The sequence below is a fragment of the Anguilla anguilla genome, chromosome 11 (genome assembly GCF_013347855.1).
Source record: "Anguilla anguilla isolate fAngAng1 chromosome 11, fAngAng1.pri, whole genome shotgun sequence".
In the NCBI taxonomy this organism is placed as follows: domain Eukaryota; kingdom Metazoa; phylum Chordata; class Actinopteri; order Anguilliformes; family Anguillidae; genus Anguilla; species Anguilla anguilla.
The window spans coordinates 25,472,827-25,492,556 of record NC_049211.1 but is presented as its reverse complement, the minus strand read 5'-3'; the positions used below and the strand labels follow the sequence as shown (position 1 = coordinate 25,492,556).

Genomic DNA, 19,730 nt, shown 5'->3' with positions numbered 1-19,730 from the left:
CGTGCAGGCAGATTACTCCTTTCTTCAACTGTAGAATACTCCACTTATTCTATGTCACCGATGAATCGAGTGGCTTCTATGATTAGAACGCATGATAAAATAGCCAGAATTTAAACAAGTTAGTAGCATGCTGGTGGCAAATGTAGCCAGCACATTTTCTGAAAGCCAGCAGTCTGACCCCAGTACAGTGACTTCCTGAGGTAAATGTGATATGAAATGAGGAATAACAAAATAAACAGAGAAGCTCATAGTCTACATATTTCTGCCAATATTTCCTCCAGATATTGATATAATAGTCACTTGTCATTGAGTTTTCTTGCATCCAATGGCACACTGCTCTGAAGCAATGCATTCTAACAATTGTTCTCAAATCATGAATTGGATAACACACAACTTGTCAAGATCTTGTCAAGAGTAATGTTGAAGAGTTGAAAAGTTTATCTTTTGTACTTCTATTTCTCAGAATAATTTTTAAAGGTTTTAGTGGATTAGGCCTAATTTGTGTATTATAGCCAAAAATTGTACTAGACTGCAAAGGTATGCATTAAAGTGGTGGTGACATTGGACCTACGCACCAGTCAACAGTATTCAAATTCATGATCGATTCTTGCTTCTCAGTAGTTGCCACATTAATATAACTGAAAATCATAAAGGTAACATTTAAAAAAAATCTAATTGTAATATAATGTACCTTACCTAGGACAGCATAAAATTTTTTATATATTTGGCGAAACTACATTACATTACAGGCATTTAGCAGACGCTCTTACCCAGAGTGACTAACGGAACATTTTATAGCCTATAGCATTCACATAGCATCCATTTATGCAGTTGGATATATACTGAAGCAATGCAGGTTAAGTACCTTGCTCAAGGGTACAACAATAGTGTCTTACCTAGGAACTGAACCTGTGACCTTCAGGTTACAAGACCAGCTCCTTACCCATTATAGTACACTGCCGCCCAATGAGATACTACTACTCACTACTGAGATACTACTACTGAGACACTAAACTACTCTTTAGCTAATTATCCAATAACACAAAAGACTCACGCAATTAAACACAACAGTATTACATATACTGTATGTTTCCCTACACTAGCACCAGGAGTATTGGTGTACAATTTAAAGTATTGGCTTTAAAACTGAGAAATCATTTGAGTTGAGGCTATAATTCCAAATTTCACAATTTCACAGCAAAAACACCAGTGTATTCAAGTGTTAGCCCCATACCATCTGTGGGAAGTGTTAGTCAGTACTGATGTTTTCTAAACCAATTTGTTTTAATAGTAATGGTTTTCAGTCTACCCCACCTGCCCATCAATAAGCTTCAATAGGTAAAACATTGCAACATAACTCAAAATACAATGTAATTATGCTGATGAAGCAACAAAGGAGTGAAATATGCCTGCATGAATATTTGTGGTTTCCTTCAGATGAAAATGATGATAACAAATGAGGTTTGCAGATGTGATCTTTAAAATGGCTGTTAAGGGAGAGAGCTGCATGAAAGGGGAATGTCTACTGCTCTGCCAGGTCTTGTACACGGTTGAACCAATGCTGTAGAATGTTAGCCTGTGGAACGAACCATCTACAGTTCTCTGAAGGGTGAAAACACGGGTATGTGTTCATGGGCTGAAGCTATAAACAGCTCTTCGACATGGATTCTGGCAATCCATAATCACTAATACAAAGCAAATTGCAGAGGCTTGGTGACCAATCAATAGCTCTGGTATCAGTAAGGTGAGGCAAGGGAGAGAAAAAACCGGTGTGTCTCATGAGAGTGTATACAGTCTGCTGAAAAAGGTCATTACTGCTTCAAGCAGACTAGCTACAACAGCAAGAGTGATACATATACTAATATTTGTGTAAACAAAACAATCCCTCTGTTTCGGTTTTCCAGTGCATGAATTTTTAATGTGTACAGAAACAAGATATAGTTTCTCTACACACTAATAAAAAAAACTCCATGAAACTCCATGAGATTCACTTGGGGCGAACACACTATATTGATATCTTATTTCACAACTCAAAGAAAGCTTTCTTTGGCCTATAGGCATTTTCAATTTTGCCACTAATATTCCAGCGCTAATTACCATTTACTATTCTAAATTCTAGTGTGAGACATCTCATTTTTGACTTTTCATTCCAATTAAGCATTTTCTCTTTGAATCTCGCAACGCAACCAATGGCTGTGAAAATATTATGATCAATAAACATGCAAATATCAGACACAGAAAGACTCAAAGAAACAGGAGTAATTATTTTGTTGTGGTTCAAGTGGCTGCATGTTGAGATTATTCCCTGTCCTGTGCGGGTAGTCCCAGGCCCATGCAAATGAGTACCTTTCCAGAGGGCACACGGTTGAGGGGAAGAGAAATAAGGACTTTAGCAATGTAACCGCAAACTGCTGAGGCTGCCATTTGATAATGGATTCCTAAGCTCTGTGCACTGAACCAGCAGACTCCTATAAAGCACTAACAGACTGAGTCTCGCTACTGTAGCCACAGAACACAAGGATACAGAGGCACATCCTGTACCCACCCTGTGATTTTCAATTTCCTCTAAGATTTTCCATATAAGCGCTCTACACTTTGTTACTCACATGTATTTGATTCAGATGTGTTATGCACTGTATGTCATTGCCCATCCAAAGTCTGTTTACAACATATCTAAAGGTTATGTTGGTAATGCTATCAGGCAAAATCGACTTTTCTATTACACAGAGAATAAACAGGCGGGGAATTGTTAAAACAGCTTAGAAGAAAAATGACTTTTGTGCGGCAATATTGTTCCTGCTCATATTTTTTAGACTGGCACCTGGTTTTCCTATACATCACGATTTATTCTTTGCTCAAAAACCAAAGGAAATAAAATATGAATGTTAACACATGATCCATAAATATTTCATACAACCAGGCACTTATTACTGTCTGTGTGGCTCCTGTAGAAGATGACATAAAACATGTCATTTATCTAAAAGCTGAAGCAGCATATTATGAACACGTGTGAAGATATACTAGGTGAGAGCAACATAGCTAGAAATTATGTAGCACAAAGCATGAACGAATAAAATGGTTTAAAACAAATCAGGCCTTCACATTATCTCTAGATCCTCTATCAACATGATATGCAGAACCCACTACAGCATAGGTCCCCAACCCTGGTCCTGGAGACAGAACCACAACAGCATGTCAGTTAACAGATAACAAAAATAAAAATAAAAAATAATAGTAAATCAAGCACAAATTTTAAAAAATCCATAATTGTCAAAACAATTTTCTAAATGTCAAAAAGTGTGAACTCTACTGGAAAAGAGCTGTAGTTCATGAACATCATTCTAGTACATGTACTTCATGTACTTCATGTACATGTACACTTGCCCAAACATAATTAATTTCTGTCTCGTCTTTGCCTGACCTTTGTTCCGAACCTTTGTTTCTCTATGGGATAGTATTACAAAAAGCCTGCAAAATGTGACATTTTAAGAAAGAGTCATTTGTACAGCATATTCACACAACAGATGGGGCCCTATTTTAATGGGTTGGAAGGAAACTAGAGGGAGGGTGGGGGTTGGGGGAGGACCCTGGGAGGGATGGATAGGCCTATGGGGGGGCTCAAGTATAGTGCCACGATATGATGGAAGTGAAGAAAAGATGAAGGTATCGTGATAAAATTTATTTTCTTCCATTTTTGTTTATTTTTCTGTAATACGTGTGTCCCCTTCTCCATTGCACTGGGGGACAAAGACTTCAATTCCCCTGTTTTCTCGAAAGCAATGGTGTCAAACTCCAGTCCTGGACGGCCGCAGTGTTGGCAGATATTTGTGGTTTTCTTTCAATCAGCAGTCAGTTAGGGCCTAGAGAACAAGGTGTGTGGACTCTTTAGCCAATCAATGACTTAAATCAATCACTCATGGTGAAAACTAGTAGGTCTGGAGTTTGACATCCATGCTCTAAAGGCACAAGGCTACACACTCTGTCATTCTAAAACCATCTATGAACCAACAATATAGTCCTTGGCAGCTGGGGGTGGGGGAAATACACAGCGCTTCCTTTCTATCACAAGCCCCGCCTCCTCTTTCACACACAGCCTGCCCCCTGCCCTTTCCAATTTGAAGCTTCCCATCACAAGACACATCAGCATCTAACAGCAATACAGATACAGCAGAATTTGTGTTTTTGTTTGTGTAGACTGAATCAAAACAGGAACTATGTCACATGAAGATTCAGTATACAGGATATGTATGTCAACACACGCAAAATAAATTGAATACATGTTACTTCGCTTTGATTTCAGCCAAGGACCTACGTTAAACTGAATGTGGCGGACTAGTGTAAGCATTGTGTTTTAGCCTGGCCCTAGGCCAGAGTGCTGATGTGCCCCTTCCCTCTGTCAAACGAGACACAAAGCCAGAGCCTGGCCCTGATCAACTCTAACCCCTTATAAAGGCCTCAATGGCGATGGTAAACAAACAGGGCACAGGGGTGACATTGGACTGCAGTCTACCCCCCTCACTCAGGGCGGGTTGGGGTGGCACCGCTACAGCTGAGGAACGGCATGTGCACTCAGTTCAAGGCAGCTGTGCCGTAACTCAACACAGGAACAGACATTTACGCTCCGAGTGTTTAGGACAGGGGCAAACACATAAACACAGAGTCACTTGTGCCTACAGCACCACTAGGGGGCGCTCAGGATCCAGACAGGGCTCATACTGTATATGCTTGCACCCCTCCCCCTCACTATACTCTGCTGTACAATTCTCACTATGCGCACTGTAAACCGTACCCCTCTGCGTTTCAGCCCCCCTGTCAGCTCACCTCAGACTGCGCCCTTCAGCATCTCCTGCCTCAGGAGGACAGTCAGGGGAAAGAGAGAACTTTCTCAGCCCCTAAACCAGGGCTGTAAATCTACTTTTTTTGCCAGTAGCGACTGGTGCTAATAAGGCCAAAAACTTTGGAGCACAGGAAAAAAATGTGGCATAGGATAGCCAGTGCCCATAAAGCCTGGAAACCAAAACTTTTCTGCCATTTTAATAAATGTAATGATTAAATACATATTGAACCAACATATATAAAACAATATATTTAAAAAAACGGTCCTGGAGAGCCACAGGCTCTGTTGGTTTTTTCTTTCACCTTAAAAAACAGCAACCATATAGCTAGGGGAGTTACGTGTGTAATGAACTATTTTAATTGATCAATTAAGCACAGACTAACAATAAAAACCTGTACACCCTGTGGCTATTGAGGACCAAGCGTGGTGACCCCCCAACAGACATGTCCTGTAATAGCGGTACCAGTTAATTTCATGTTATATGAAAACCAGCAAACCAGAATCACTGGATCTTGGGACTGCTTCAATTGTGGAACGAATTGCAGGCAAGCCTCTCAATGGAGTCAATTTATTACAATTTAATTTAAATTGCAACTACCACCAGTTCTATTAAGGCACCTGAGATGGTTGAGTAAGCAAGATAAAGATTAATATAGGAGGAAGCAATTACAAGTACATGTTTAAAGATATAGTACACAGTGCCTATGCACACAACCTGCATAATTATGCACATTTATGACTCTATCACATGGTTAACCTACATCTAAGATATATAATGTGTGTGTGTGTGCGTGTCTGTGTGCGCGTGCGAGCATTTGTGTGTGTTCCTGTGTGTGTGTATCTATGTGTGAGTGTGTGTGTGTGTGTCTGTGTGCGTGCGTACGTGTGTTTGTGCATGTGTGTGTGTGTGCGCGCATGCGCATGTAGGCTACGTGTGACAGCTGTGGAGGTGAGAAGGGCAGAAAGAGAAATCACATATTTCCCTGCCGGTGTCATGTAGAGTGGATTACAAGCCAAGCCAGTAGGGGACTAATTATGGACACATTAACTGTGGTGCACAGCCAATTGCAAGGGCTGTGCAGTACATTCACATGTCAAGAATGTTCTTTCACCGTGAAAAGGCACATTTGAATGAATGAATGAAAGAAAGAAGAATTCATTTGTAGCATCCTATCTGGAAAACAAAAACTTTATACAAGAGAACAAGGGGGAAGTATTTAGAAACACAGTCACTCATGTTGGCTGGAACTGGTGGAGATTTAACTCAGTTATGAAGAGAAACAACATGAAGGGAATAGCGTAGAATTTGGATCAGGTTCATAGGCAATTCTGGAAAGCAGGGCACACAGTGATAATGGCTTGCAATACCTCATACTTCACGTAGCTTGACTGTACTGCATGAAAATACTAGCTTTGTTAGTTTGATATTTAAATAGCTTGGTCAGCTCAGCATTGTCCAGCATATTTACATCTCTGCTTGGATGGTCATCCATATATCATACAATTCCAATATTTTCTTATTCACAAAACATTGATATTTGTATTTTTTATTAGATTCTTATTGGTATTTTTTATAAAGATAACACATGGACAAACTAGAAAGTAAAGAAATAAATGTGTGAATTTTCCAGATCTGTCTGGTGTTGGGGAAAATGGTCATGTTGTTTAGCCTTTCCCTTTATTCTTGTTTTTTTATGTCAGGCAGAAGTGGATGCCTAGAGGAAAGAATTAAGTCCAACAGGTCCAAAATATCCCAGATTAAGGCGCACTCTATAATTGAATGTGTCTGTGCAGTGTTTGCGATACGTGACCAAGCAGATTTACTCAGGCTCAGGGCCCATTGAAATGAGGAAAAACAATTTTAATAAAGCTGTAGACCTTTAAAAAAACTATCCAGACATTGGTGATAAAAAATTTGAAATTTCCACAGAAACACTTTTAGTTATAGTTAACTGCATAACAGCAGGCTGTTGCTTGATTTCAACACATCAACCTCCGTCATGTCAAATCTGTGATGCTTCATCAGGCCAGAATAATGAACCTGATTGTGCAAGTTTTTTTCCTTTTGAGTTCTGAGTATTAGCCTAATCTTTTCATTGGTCTCTTTACAGATACCACTGCGATTGCCACTGACCAGCCAGCATCCCTGTGAGTACACGCTTTGGGAACTCTTCCATTACTTAATTAGATCTTAGTGCAAACAAGATTATAGTGCTTATTGCTGTATGCATTACTGTATATTCACCATTATGCTTCCACTAGGCTTTTAATGCAAGGGCATAAGAGTTACCAAATTTGAAAGGCCTGTTTTCATTATATTCTTCACAAAAGGCTGCTACTGGAATCGCCTCCTTAACTTTAGTGGTAAATATGAGTAAGGATGTCACATGTAGTTGTTTAATTTGCATGAGACATATTAATTGTAATCAGATACTGCAACTTCAGAAGAGTGAGGATAGCACAGGAAGAAGTGGTTTATCTGCCCTGCCTACCACATCAGGATTCCTCATGCCATCACCAGGAGAGCTGTAATTACCAGCCGTAATTCACTAATATTAATTAATATTTAATTTTACATATTAACCTTGGGATGTTCAGGGGTATAATGTCCCTTAACCAAAAAACTGCAGTATGATAATGAGTTTAAAAAAAGAATACATCATTAGAAATAACAGGTGCACAGAATGCAATATTTCACACAGACAAAAGACAGTAAGCCCAATTGAGAATCCGGTTGATTTAAAACCACAAAACAGTCATTTGTTTTGTCGAACCACAAGGGCCTTATAGATTGTTGGTTGAGATAATATTTAATATTTTTGCCTCTTTGAAGAGCTGAGTAACATATGTGATCACATTTAACTTTATATGTTAAATATAGCCTAGGTGTTGTGTGTGGAAAACCTCATAAAATGGTAAATCAATGCTCATGGAACAACCATGGCAGCTCCAAGAGCCACAGGGATCCTTAACATTCAGCACAGATGCTTCTCTGCACATTCAAGTCATCTGAAATGCAAGGGATCAATAAATCCATAATGTATCACAATGAGTTGCCATGCGCCTTTGAAATTTACAATGGCTTCTTCTCATCAATTTTAAAAAGTCAGTGCCGTTACATTTGCTATAAAATGGCGGCAATGTAATGATTTTCCTTGTATTTAGCATCCCCTTGTGTCTAGTTTATATGTCAACAGCAAGTGTTTTAATGAAATTGCTTGCAGCGTGCCTTGGTTATGAAATCAAAAGGGAAATTATGTTTTCAGGTTAACCTTCCACGGCTCTGTCGTAAAAGTGGTCCCCAGTCCGCAGTGTGCCCAGTTGTTTACAGGTTAAGGTGTAAACTTTATGTCCTCAAATTGCTCCGACTGGTCACTGCATCGATTTTCAGAACACAGGGCGAAAGAAAAGAGGCCCAGAGGCTATCGAAAAGGTTTCCTTTTACTGCCTTTAGATTGCGCGTGATTTTTAATGCACTACCAATGCAATCCACACAGAACCCAATAAATTCAGATGTCATAGATTCGGCATACATATTAATGAATGTTCACCCAAATGCCTGCAACAGGGGACAAGAGGACTGTATTTATGAGAGCAAATTGCTAGAAACAATTACAGAACCTAAAACACAACTCTGTGTTGTATTCATGGTGGAAACAGCACAGTCCCTTGAGCTAGTCACACAAATAAACTAATTTCCCATGCTTCCCAACTTCACCATCAACAGGAAGATATAATGAATATTAATTTTATTGTTTATTCTGACAATCCATACAATTGTCTTACACAACAGAATACCTAGTATTACACTGACCATAACAGTGTATCAGTTTTAACAGTGTTCAATAAAACTGTACTCTTAGAGTTAAAAGAGCATGGTTTTCTGTGTACCATTCTGGAGAGCACATTGGATTTTGATGGGTCTGCCTCTCAGCTCCATTCATCCTCAAATTATATTGGATTGCTTTGCGGAGAAAAAAAAACAAACTGCGGTTGCAGGCTGACGTGGAGATTGAAACTTAAAACGTCCTGTGAATTTCTGAGCTAAAACAGCCAGGTACACACTCCGGCTGGCGACAAGGTTCAGATTTGATTTGCTGCTGGGCCTTTCTGATATTTAATACGCTTGAAATGGGGTCCCGCATCCGTTCTGCCTCTCGAGCGAAAACAATGACCAGCGCGGGCTCGGTGTAGAACACGCGTGCCATGAAATGTAAGCAGGTTTCAGAAATCAACCGACAGAGGATAACGGCGTTCTCCGAGCTGGGGGTGGGGTTCCCCAGAAGATTACAGAGCGGTGGAGGGGGCTGGGGCTGGGAGCAGGTGGTCTGGGACGGGCCGATGGGGGAGCCAGGCAGTAGCTCACAGCGCAGGCAGGAGTAATGATCCCGTGCTCAATGCTGGCGTGTGATTTATCGCAGGTTTTAATGCGCCCGGCTCCACCGCGCAGCCCAGGCCCCGGCTCTCCAGTGCTTTCCTGATTCATTAAGTAATTTCCTTGATTGATCACTGCCTGGAAACTCTCAGGCAGGACCCAGACTAATAAAAAGCCAGGGAAGAGTGCCGCCATGGGGGGGGGGGCAGGGCGGCACACCCTGCACTAATGAACAATGAGCAGCTTCAAAACCCTCAACAATAAAATAAGGACAGGGCACTGCTGTCATCACTTTTCGCTATTTCACATAAAAAGTCAAGGAGTCTGCTGGTGGTGCTGCTGGGTGACTCATTCCGTTAAGGCACTGTTCTAGTGCATGGATGGGCCCTCATGATCTGGGTTCAAATCTGCACCATGGCAACTCCAGCTGCCTGCTGGTAGCCCTGCATGGCGAGGCACAATTGACTGTAGCGCTGCCCAGGGACGGCAATGGGCTTCAGTCAGATGGGATTACAGTGTGTCATCACTCACGAGCGACCAGCGCATGGTCCACACAACTCTGCCCCTTTAGCTGCACATGAAGCTAAATGGGCATAGCGTCATGCCCGACTGATGTCTGTAGCCAGACTTGCAAACTGTGCTGTGATAAGAAGTGGTGGTGACTTCACATGCATTGGAGGAGAGCACATACTTTGTGTCTATGCACTCCTGAATTAATTGGGGCTATTGTAGCAATGAGCTCTGACACATGTAGGCTATGTATGACTGGGCAAATTATGAAGAAAATGAACAAACAGAACAACACTGATGGTGATTGGTGGATACTTTCTGGCTATACTTCTCTTAATACCACAGAACTGACATTGATTGGTGGAGCTCCTTTCTTGCTTCTGTGGAAAAACTGACAACACCTATGATCTATCCCTATTTAACATGTCTGGGCTGTGCACCCAGTCTAATGAACAAGAAGCTGCCTCAACCCCTCAGCACCTGACTTCACAAGAGCATTAAATGTTATTAATGAAATTATGAACTCACTTATCTATAACAAGCACTTGTGTTCCTTTTTTAGAACTTTCAAAGTGACAAAGGGACACAACTTGTAAAAGTCTTTTAAAATGTCATTCAGTGTCAAAACATATTTTGTTACAACTATTAGATAAATTGTTCTTACTACCTTTTCGCATTTATGTCTTGTGGCCTACTATATTCAGTGATGTTATCGTAATCGTCAACATGATGATTATTATCATCATCACCGTTCTTATTGCTACAAGCTACAATATGATATTCTGAGAGACTGTCTGGTTAAGTGCCAGGAAGGATTTAAAGCAGGGAGAGGACAGTATTTTCTGATATTATCTCAAAATACTGTATCTCAAAATACTGTCACAGGCCTAAATATCTGTTTAACACAATTAATACCGTAATGAATCCTTCTGTTAATGTCAGCCCTGATGCTTCCTCCACTACTTGCAATGATTTAACAAAATGATTTATTGGTAATTGTGATGACATTAGACTGTACATCTCAACTCCTGTGCATGATCCTACCAGCTATCATGTACACTGCTGTCTTCATTCAGTTTGAGCTTGTCATGATAGATACTGTGACTCATGAAGCCCACAACTTGACATTATCCCCTCCTTAAAATGGTATTAGACATAATTGGTCCCAGAATCTTGTCTATTATAAACTACTCTCTGGTATCAGGCAGTGTTACATCATGATTCAAGCCCTGTTTAAAAAGCCAAATCTTGATCCCTCAGTTCTCAATAATTTCTGCCCCACTGCCATTTTTATATGAAGCCCTGGACTGCTCTCTTAACTGCTGTCATTTTTAAACCAAATTAACATCTTTGAGAATTTTCAGTCTGGCTTCAGAACCTTTCAAAGTTCAGAATTTGCTGTTCTTCAAAATGTCAAATCACTTGCTGTTGACGGTTGACTTGGGAGATTGTTCTATTTTTGTTCTGTTGGACCTTAGGGCTGCCTTTGATAAGGGCGACCATGAAATACTAATCGACTGAATTAAGCATATGGTTGCTATTCAAGGCACTGCCCTAAGGTGGTTCACCTCATACATAAAGAACAGAATTTTCTCCATCTTCTTGTCCTTCTCCACTCCCATTCCCTGTGGGGTCCCCCAGGGTTCAATAATAGGGCCTATTCTTTAATCCATATCCCTCTAGGTTCTATCATTGAGAAATACAATATTTCTTTCCACGCTTACGTGAACGATACTCAGCTGCACCTCCCATTGAAATCCAATGACAAGTGTTCTCTTAAGAACCTGTCAGCTTGTCTTGCCGACATCAAAGTCTGGATGGCTAAAAACTTTCCCCAGTTAAAAGAAAGTAAGACTGAGGTAATCCTTTTCAGCCTGGCTGACACTCATAGATTTCACTAATGACCCAAGGCCTCTACCGTGCTTCGTCAAATCGAATGCCAAAAACCTTGGTGTCCATTTTGGTTCTGCACATACATTTTAGATAGACAAATTAAATCTTTTTCTAAAACTAGACTCTTTCAACTCAGAGCCAGAGCCAAAGCCAAGCCCTTCCCTTTGATTTCACAACCTGGAAATTGTTATTCGCGACTAACCCCCTGCATCTCGGTCTTAGCCAGACATCCCTCTACCGCCTGCAGCTAGTACAGTACTGTGTATTATTATTGTATTCTTGTGCATTATTACTTTCTCCTCTGTTTTACACACCTATGTATTTATTCATCATACAGCACTTTGGTTGAAGGTGGCCATTTTAAATGTGACTTGACTTGACTATTGATTTACTGACTATTGATTTTTTAAATTTTTCGGTACTGGAATGCATTATTGGTTATTGGTTCCATGCAAACTCTGTGGAGTTTGAAATGGTCTCCCTTGCATATTCACATGGACAGAGGGAATGGCACACCTTCATGTAATGGGGATATATGGATAGGATTCTCCAGGATTAAGGTAACCTCATACAGCAGGATGTCCTTCAGTGACCCCCCCTCCTCCGGACAAGCTGTGTGCCCTTTCAGGAGGTGTTCCCTAATCCCTACACAGATTGACCCCAGATTGCTGTGCTGGAGAGCAGAAATTTGGATCTGCAGACATATGGATAGCCGGCACCTGAATTACAATTTAGTGTCAACGAGACAAGTGTGTGTTTGTGTGTAGGTGTATATTTACTGTACGTGTATATCTGCGTGTGTGTGTGAGTAAGTCAGTAAGTGAATGTGTGTGTGTGAGAAAGAGAGAGAGAGAGAAAGAGGGTGAGACCCTCTCAGATGTGTGTAGTGGCAGCTCTGGTATGGCTTTAATGGTATCAGGTAGTTAGAAACTTTCCCCTTTGCTGTATTTTAAGCCATTACTCTCAATGCCATGCATACAGAACATACTGTTACCAAAAGACCAAGAGCTGGAAAGAGTAATGACTGCCATCCCATCTAACTGAACAGAGTCCACTCATCAGACAGCTTTTCGGATAATTCAAGCTACAGTAGTGTGGCTATGCTCCCACAGGTATTCTCCAAACAGACATTTGACAGTCAGACATAATTTGTAGCAGAATCTGGGCTATGGCCCTAGATTCATTTGAGAAGCTCCCACCTCTTTCACTGGTACAGAGTACTTGTCTTTGACCTTGAATGGCCATTCCCTGGCCAACAATGTTACACAAAAAGAAGTAAAAGTGTGAAAAGGAATTGGGTGCTAATTTATACGGTTGAACAGTTTCCTTTCTGATATTCTCCCTGAATGAGAATCCTGATGTCATGATTTGAAGTGTCTGAGTAGCAAGAGTTCCCATCATGCCTCAGAATCTCCCCTTTATTGGAAGCCCCAGCCTTGCGCGGTCATTGTTTTCCTGGTGAGCACGCCGCTGCCTAATTAACTTTTATGTCAAGTGGCACTTGCTAGCCTCTGTCCGTTCAAAGCAAATCCTCCACAGCTGACAGTAAAGTTTACACAGGTTTCTAACGCACCCCTTTTAAATATTAATTGAACAATATGAGATCAGATAAATGTAATGCTTAAATTATGATTAATTATTTTTCACAGTCAATGGAGAGAAGGTTGAATAATTAGGTCAGGATTGTGGAGGATTTGCCTTCCTGAAGTGTATCATTATAATTTTTCATACTGATATTTATTTTTCATTGATATTTAGCATTGATATTTTATAAAAATGGCTTTTATTTCCACGCAGTGATTGGCATCTGTTCTCTCTGCTCTGTCCGGCCATTCTAATGATAAAGGCTGCTGCAGAGGGTGTATGTCCCGTTACAGTCAGTGCGGGAAACAGCTTAACGGATCATTGAGTCAAAGCAGTCCAGTGTCTACACAGTACTCTGCCTTCTGCTGCACAATGACAAGCCCAGACTGGGATGAACGACCTGTTCTTGGCATTATGTTTACCGATGTTCTTCTTTTCTGTCATTTATGAGGAATTTCATTATCACAACTGTGCTGGTGAATGGCATCGCAGCAGCGCAGAGCCATAAACCAACGGCGCTCTGTCGTGCGCTCGAGACGCGGGGTGAAAGGTCAAGCAGTGAAAGCGCCATTTGTTATCGCTCCCTCATTTCTCCGCTCCGGGGGGGGGAGGGGGTAAATACAGGACTAATCAATGACACCTGCATAACTAAAGGTGCTGAATCACTTCCTTTCGTCCAAGGGGCGCTACGTCATCCTGTCACCTGTGTCAGGGCCGTGATTTAGACGCTCGTGATTCTTCCCTCTCATGCCGATGACGGTATTACAGCTGCGTGAAACCGCCCATGTCGGGCATGTCTGCCTGTACAGAAATGTAATGTACTGCAAAATAAATGTAACGTAGAGTTCTGCCTTTGAACTGAACGTGTTGGTGCGAGTTTTCCACCATGCATCCACTTCATTTGCTCCCCTTGCACTGGGAAAAATGATTGAATACTATGCAAATGTCAGAGAGAAGTGACAGATCCAAGAGACGCTGATACCTACACGAAGCCCCATGTACGGCCGCTGACGGGGCCGCTCTTAACACAAGCACTGATCCCAGCTACTTCCAGCCCTGACATTTAGAGCCAGACGATTTTGTAAAACTCTATTAAATTTTTCATGGCGATAGTGAAACTATGTTTTCTATGTCTGTCAGTACAGACAGCCTTGATTGGTGATGTTTTTTTTTTGCATGTAGTTTCAGTTTGAGGAGCCAGCTCCACCCATGGTAGGTAAAGCAGCAACAATGATAAAGAAGAGCAATAACGAGCAATTTTGTCCTGTTAAATCCTTCTGCTCTAATTTGCACAACAATACAGGTTCTTGGAGCGAAAGGCATTTCAAAGACAAGCATCACTATTCCTAGTAAAGAATAACTTAAATCTTACACAAAATCTTGCGGTGTACACCAACAATTAATATGAAAGGCATCGCTTAGAATGTCAATATCAAATTGAAAGTGTACGTGCTGCTGATCCTCATCCCAAAAGTAAATTTTGTGCATTTTTCCCTGGTGCAGAGATTGCCTGGATCGTGAAAGGGAAAGGGCCATCTGTTTCCCCTTCGTCTCCAGTGATTGAAGTTGTATTGATTTCATTTTCAAGTGCTCATTGCTGGCTGCTGAAGAGGCAGCTTCTCTTAAGGGAAGATGATCATTTCTCATGACACACAATAAAAGCCAGCCAGCCCACAATCGCCTACCTTGGCAAGAGGAAACATAGCAAACAAAATAACAAATTCACATTTTCAGTTTCTGACAACCATCCTCTTCTTCATTTTACTCTGGCTTCACTGAATATCGACCCAATGTAAACAAAACCCTTGAATTTATCATCTCTAAAATAATTGCAAAAATAATTACCTTTAATTAATATGACCTCTAGAACTACCAGTAACACTTGTACAAATGGCAAAACAAACACAAGTGCCGGTTCTCTCTCTACTAACTGTAATTTATTGTCATTGTGGTTTTTTATTTCATGGTATCATTGACTGGTTTTCCTAACAAGAAATGAGAGGGAGAGGGAGATGGAGAGAGAGAGAGAGAGAGAGAGAGAGAGAGAGAGAGAGAGGGGAGAGAGATAGAGAAGGGGGGGAGGATGGGAGAAACCCTCTCAGATTAATGTACAGTTTGCTGTTCTGGTAACACGGTCTTCCTTCACCCTGCCAGGCCAGCACACTCAGTCCCTGCGGGGCTGATAGAATCTGCTCTGGGCCTCGGCCGTTGGCAGGTAGAGGGCACAGCACTGATGCATCTTGGGAAGTTGGCACACAGTAGGGCTGGTTTGGGGCGGCAACTGACCCCAGCAGCTCAAAGAGACTGCAATCAAACCTGCTAGCTTACTGTTCTCTTTTACATAGATCCTTTCCAGGGTTGTGCAACTTCTGCCATTTTAGGGTAATCAGCAGCTTAAAAGGGGACATCTTATATATTCTAAACCTGTTTATAACCTATTTATTCCTTGCAAAAATGTGGTGTACCTTCTCCCTTATCTTGTGTCAACTTTTTTAGCATCCCTCCCCTTTTCCTTCCTTTCTTTTTTTGTCCATGAACTGGCCAAAGACAGACTGTTGTGCCCCCTTGACTCTAAAGCAGTGGTTCTTAACCTGGGTTCGGTCGAACCCTAGGGGTTCGGTGAGTCGGTCTCAGGGGTTCGGTGGAGCCTCCGCCGCAGAGGTCCACCCCTCAGTCTAGTCTGCAGTTAGTTAAAGAAGGGTTCGGTGAATGAGCATATGAAACTGGTGGGGTTCGGTGCCTCCAACAAGGTTAAGAACCACTGCTCTAAAGCCAATTTCAAATGTGTCAAAGCTAATACGATCAGTAACGATCAGTCCAAAACTCGGATAGCCACAGGGTCAAATGCCATGGGTTTTATGAGCAATTCAGCAACCAGTTCAGCCCCATGAAATTAGATGGGGTGACTTAGCCGTGCAATTAACTGCTTTAATTAATCAAGTAAGTGCTTAGTGACTACGAATACTAGTCGACCCCATGAGTCAGCGAGACCTGGTCTGACGATCTCTGCTCCAGTACTACTGTTTGCCCATCCGTATTTTAAGCTTTTTGTTCTAAAGTTAGACAAATGCGCTTGGGTCAGAAAGAGGCTCGATTGGGCCAAACGTGATCATGACCTCGTACTGACACGCAGCAGGCAAGCGAGCTGATTTTCAGACCGAGCGACCCGGTGTGCTGCCCTCTCTCCCAGCACGACGTGCTGAAGCTGTTCATCCGGACCAGCTCTGTGCATTAAAGCAAGCGCCTCTGGAGGAACGACCTTTGAGTCCTCAGCGTTTTTCTGCACGGGGATGCGACCCATCGTCTGGAATCCGCGTCGCCTCGATTCACCCCTGCCCTGCGCGGGCAGCTAGCCGCTGCTCCTGCCTCTTTCCTCTGGCTGCAGAGCGCTAAGCGATAAGCAGGAAAGAGGGAGAGAAGTGCGCCAACCGAGTAACTGCATAGTGTGTTAAAAAGGGACGGCCCGGTAGGGAGTCTCGTTGGGCTGGGGGGGAATAACCGCACGAGCAGAGGCAGCTCGGCCAGTCGCCTGTTCAATACCAGGTGCCTGCCGGCTCGTCCGGTTAAAAAAGCAAAAAAAAAAGCAAAAAAAACTGCCGCATCAGTTACAGAGAGCACTTCAGCGGCTGGGCCTTGCTTGCTGCAGTGTGTGCAGTGGAGATGAGATGCTGTTTCTCAATCTCGCTCTCCTCCTCGCCTCATTTTCAAAACAAAAATTTTTCATATGTCTTCCTCTCCCAAGTATCTCTCCCCCCTCTCTGACAGAGGTTTTTGGAGAGAGCCGTTGTGAGTTCCTTACATGTGTGGCAGGGGTTTTGGGGTTTGGGGGGCGGGGGAGGGGCTGAGGCTTGGCAGCTTTTGCGTATCGATCCTTTAGGACTGCCCTTGAATTTTGGTCCTTGGCAGAGTGCTGCATGCAGTACTCTGTGAGCAGCATTGTAAATCGGAATAGAGAGAGAGAGGGGTGGGGGGGGGGGGGAAGAGGAGGGGGAGGTGTTCAGGGACAGAGTGAAGAGAGAAAGGGAGGAGGGGATTGAGGGATAGAGGCAGGGAGGGGGTGTGGGAGGGAGAGAGAGAGAGAGAATGAGTGTGTACAGGAGAGGGAGTAGTGCTGCAGTGGAGGGGAGTGAGGATAGCACTGCAGTTTCTCAGGCTGATGGGAGAGCAATCGGGGGACGTTACTACGGAGATTAAACATTAACCCTAAGTGCCTCGCTATTGGATGGGTCGGCCCATTGCGGGGAATAGGACAGAGGAGATTTCACTGGTAAGGCTGAAAACCACTCACTAGAGATAGGATTCACTCCTTGCCATCCCCCTACCCTTGGATTTAACTGTTTCTGGACCCGAGTAAGGGTCTACTGATGGCAGAAGTGAGTTTGAGGATTGACTGGCGGTGATGGTCCAGTCCTGAGCTGAACAGAACTGGACAGTGTGCGAGTGGAAGGTCAGACCGGGGCTCTTGCGTTATGCTGACATAATAATTTGCTTGACTGGGTTTTTTGGCATGCTAAAAAAGTGTATAGTATTTACAATGGCAATAACTGCATTGTTTCGGATCCTAAGATTGGTGGATACCTCATGCGTGTATTATTTTTGTATTTGTGATTCCCCTAATGAGTTGTACACTTAATCTTGTCTTAAGGCTGATTTGCACTTTGTAAAGGTAGTTACATTCCAAATTGCAATTATGAGTGTGTCTCCTATAACCTACTCAGAGACTGTGTGTTTCTGGAGGCAAAAAAATCTCTGAATGTTGTTTCATCACTTTGCTGTCAGGTCATGTCATTTTTTGCTGATGCTTGGGGAGCAGTGCTTTGAGAGGCAGCCTGCATTTGACTTGTGAGAGGGGTTGATTCTGCAGTTACGCTTAAGGGACTGTTCAGCTCTGAGCTGTCCGCAGGGGCTGCTGTGCCCTGCCTCACACGTGTGCTTTTCCCTCTCACTGGCGCTCGTGAGCCACCGCAGGGTTGCCAGTTTACAGCCCTCAACATCCCAGTTGAAAAAACTGAAAAAAATAAAACAGCAAGGAATTACGACTTTAGCTGACTGTGCGTGTGATAATGTGTGTGAGTGCGTATGTCCGTCTTAACGCGCACACTTGCGTGTGTGCGTGTACATACAGTATGTATGTGTGTGTGTGTGTGTGTGTATGTGCAGGTGTGTGGACATGTATGTGTGTGTGCAGGTGTGTGGACATGTATGTGTGTGTGTGTGTGGAAACTAGTCCTCCACAGTAGTTTGCAAGTATTTCACTGTAAGAGAGGAAAGAGGAGAGGCAGTGTAAGAAAGCTGAATCCAGGGGTTTCTCTGGGATCCCCATGCCAGTCTATCGCAGCCTCCCCACTGGGGTGTTTCCAGACAGTGCTTGTGAGGACATGCCCAAGGGCATACCTGTCCCAGGCACTCTGACATTGAGGGAGGGTGGTATCCTGCCAAGGAGAGCTGCCTGTTACCTGTCCATGTGAAACAGTCATGCTTATCCACATCAGTGGGCTAGGCCAGGCTACAACTCCTTTAAAACGCAACTTATATTGTACCGGTATCCAGTTCTTTTCTGTGACAACTGCGCATCTGTTAAATTAGCACTGCACATCTGCAGCTTGATTGCATTACCTTTTCTCTTTCTGCACAGCAAATGATTACACTGACGTCACAGAGATTGGCGTCATTTTACATTACGGAACAGACATTATGCTGATTTTAAGTTATAATCAAAACTATTACAAGGAGTGCAAACTGATTATAAAGGGATTTGTATGTGAAAGCTGACACTTTATTTACGATGGGAAATATTCAGGATCAGGCTCAAGACAATCAGTCCTTGAAAGGTCTTTTTTCCCCTCCTCTATTTCCAGTTCTCACATCTGGGAAGCAACTTAAGTAACTCAGGGGTTCCCAGCCCAGGTCCTGGAGAGCCATGGGATATGCTTGCATTTCAGCTAGCCAATAGCTTACCGAGTTAAGGTCAAACTGGGTCTGGATTGGCTGCTTATTTTAATCAAGGTGTGGGACTCATGTTGTAAACTATGCACTGGCTGGATTTAATGGGTGCTCATTTATTCCAGTACCTAGGAGGGGTCACAAATTAGCCAAACTATCAAGTATTTCTCTCAGTAAATAAGAGTACTTAAGTTACATAGCTAAAGTGTAAGCAATAACTTTATTGGTAAATATACTGAAATTGTTCATGCTTGTTTCTCATTAATGTTTATTGTGCTCAATTATTGATAGACTTTATCATTTATGTTGCCACCTTGCTATAGCATGATTAATTTTTACCATTGCTTTGCAAACACTCTAAATGGAAATACTGTTTCAGTCCCTGTTTATAACCTTAATCTTGGCTTGCCCTAGGGGGAAAAAAAACAGTAATTACAAACTGAATATGCAATGCAGCATTTTTTCCCTGTTTGATTAACAATACCAGAACAAAAAATGGAAGGAATGGATTTCCATTTATGTTCCAAGGGGAATATTATGGCATGTGCTGATCTGACTGTTCACCGTTATTTTCTTTGTGATTTCTCT

At 42.4% G+C, this 19,730-nt stretch overlaps 1 protein-coding gene across 4 annotated transcripts in view; it reads left to right on the top strand.

Annotated features, from left to right (window-relative positions):
- Positions 1 to 19,730, top strand: part of LOC118207780 (synaptotagmin-2-like) — a 102,664-nt gene that overhangs the window by 47,123 nt on the left and 35,811 nt on the right. For 2 of the 4 annotated variants that reach the window (XM_035381813.1, XM_035381809.1), the window contains exon 1: positions 17,281 to 17,466. The gene's annotated coding sequence lies outside the window, so the exon portion shown is untranslated. The other 2 variants (XM_035381810.1, XM_035381812.1) reach the window with 2 other exon arrangements.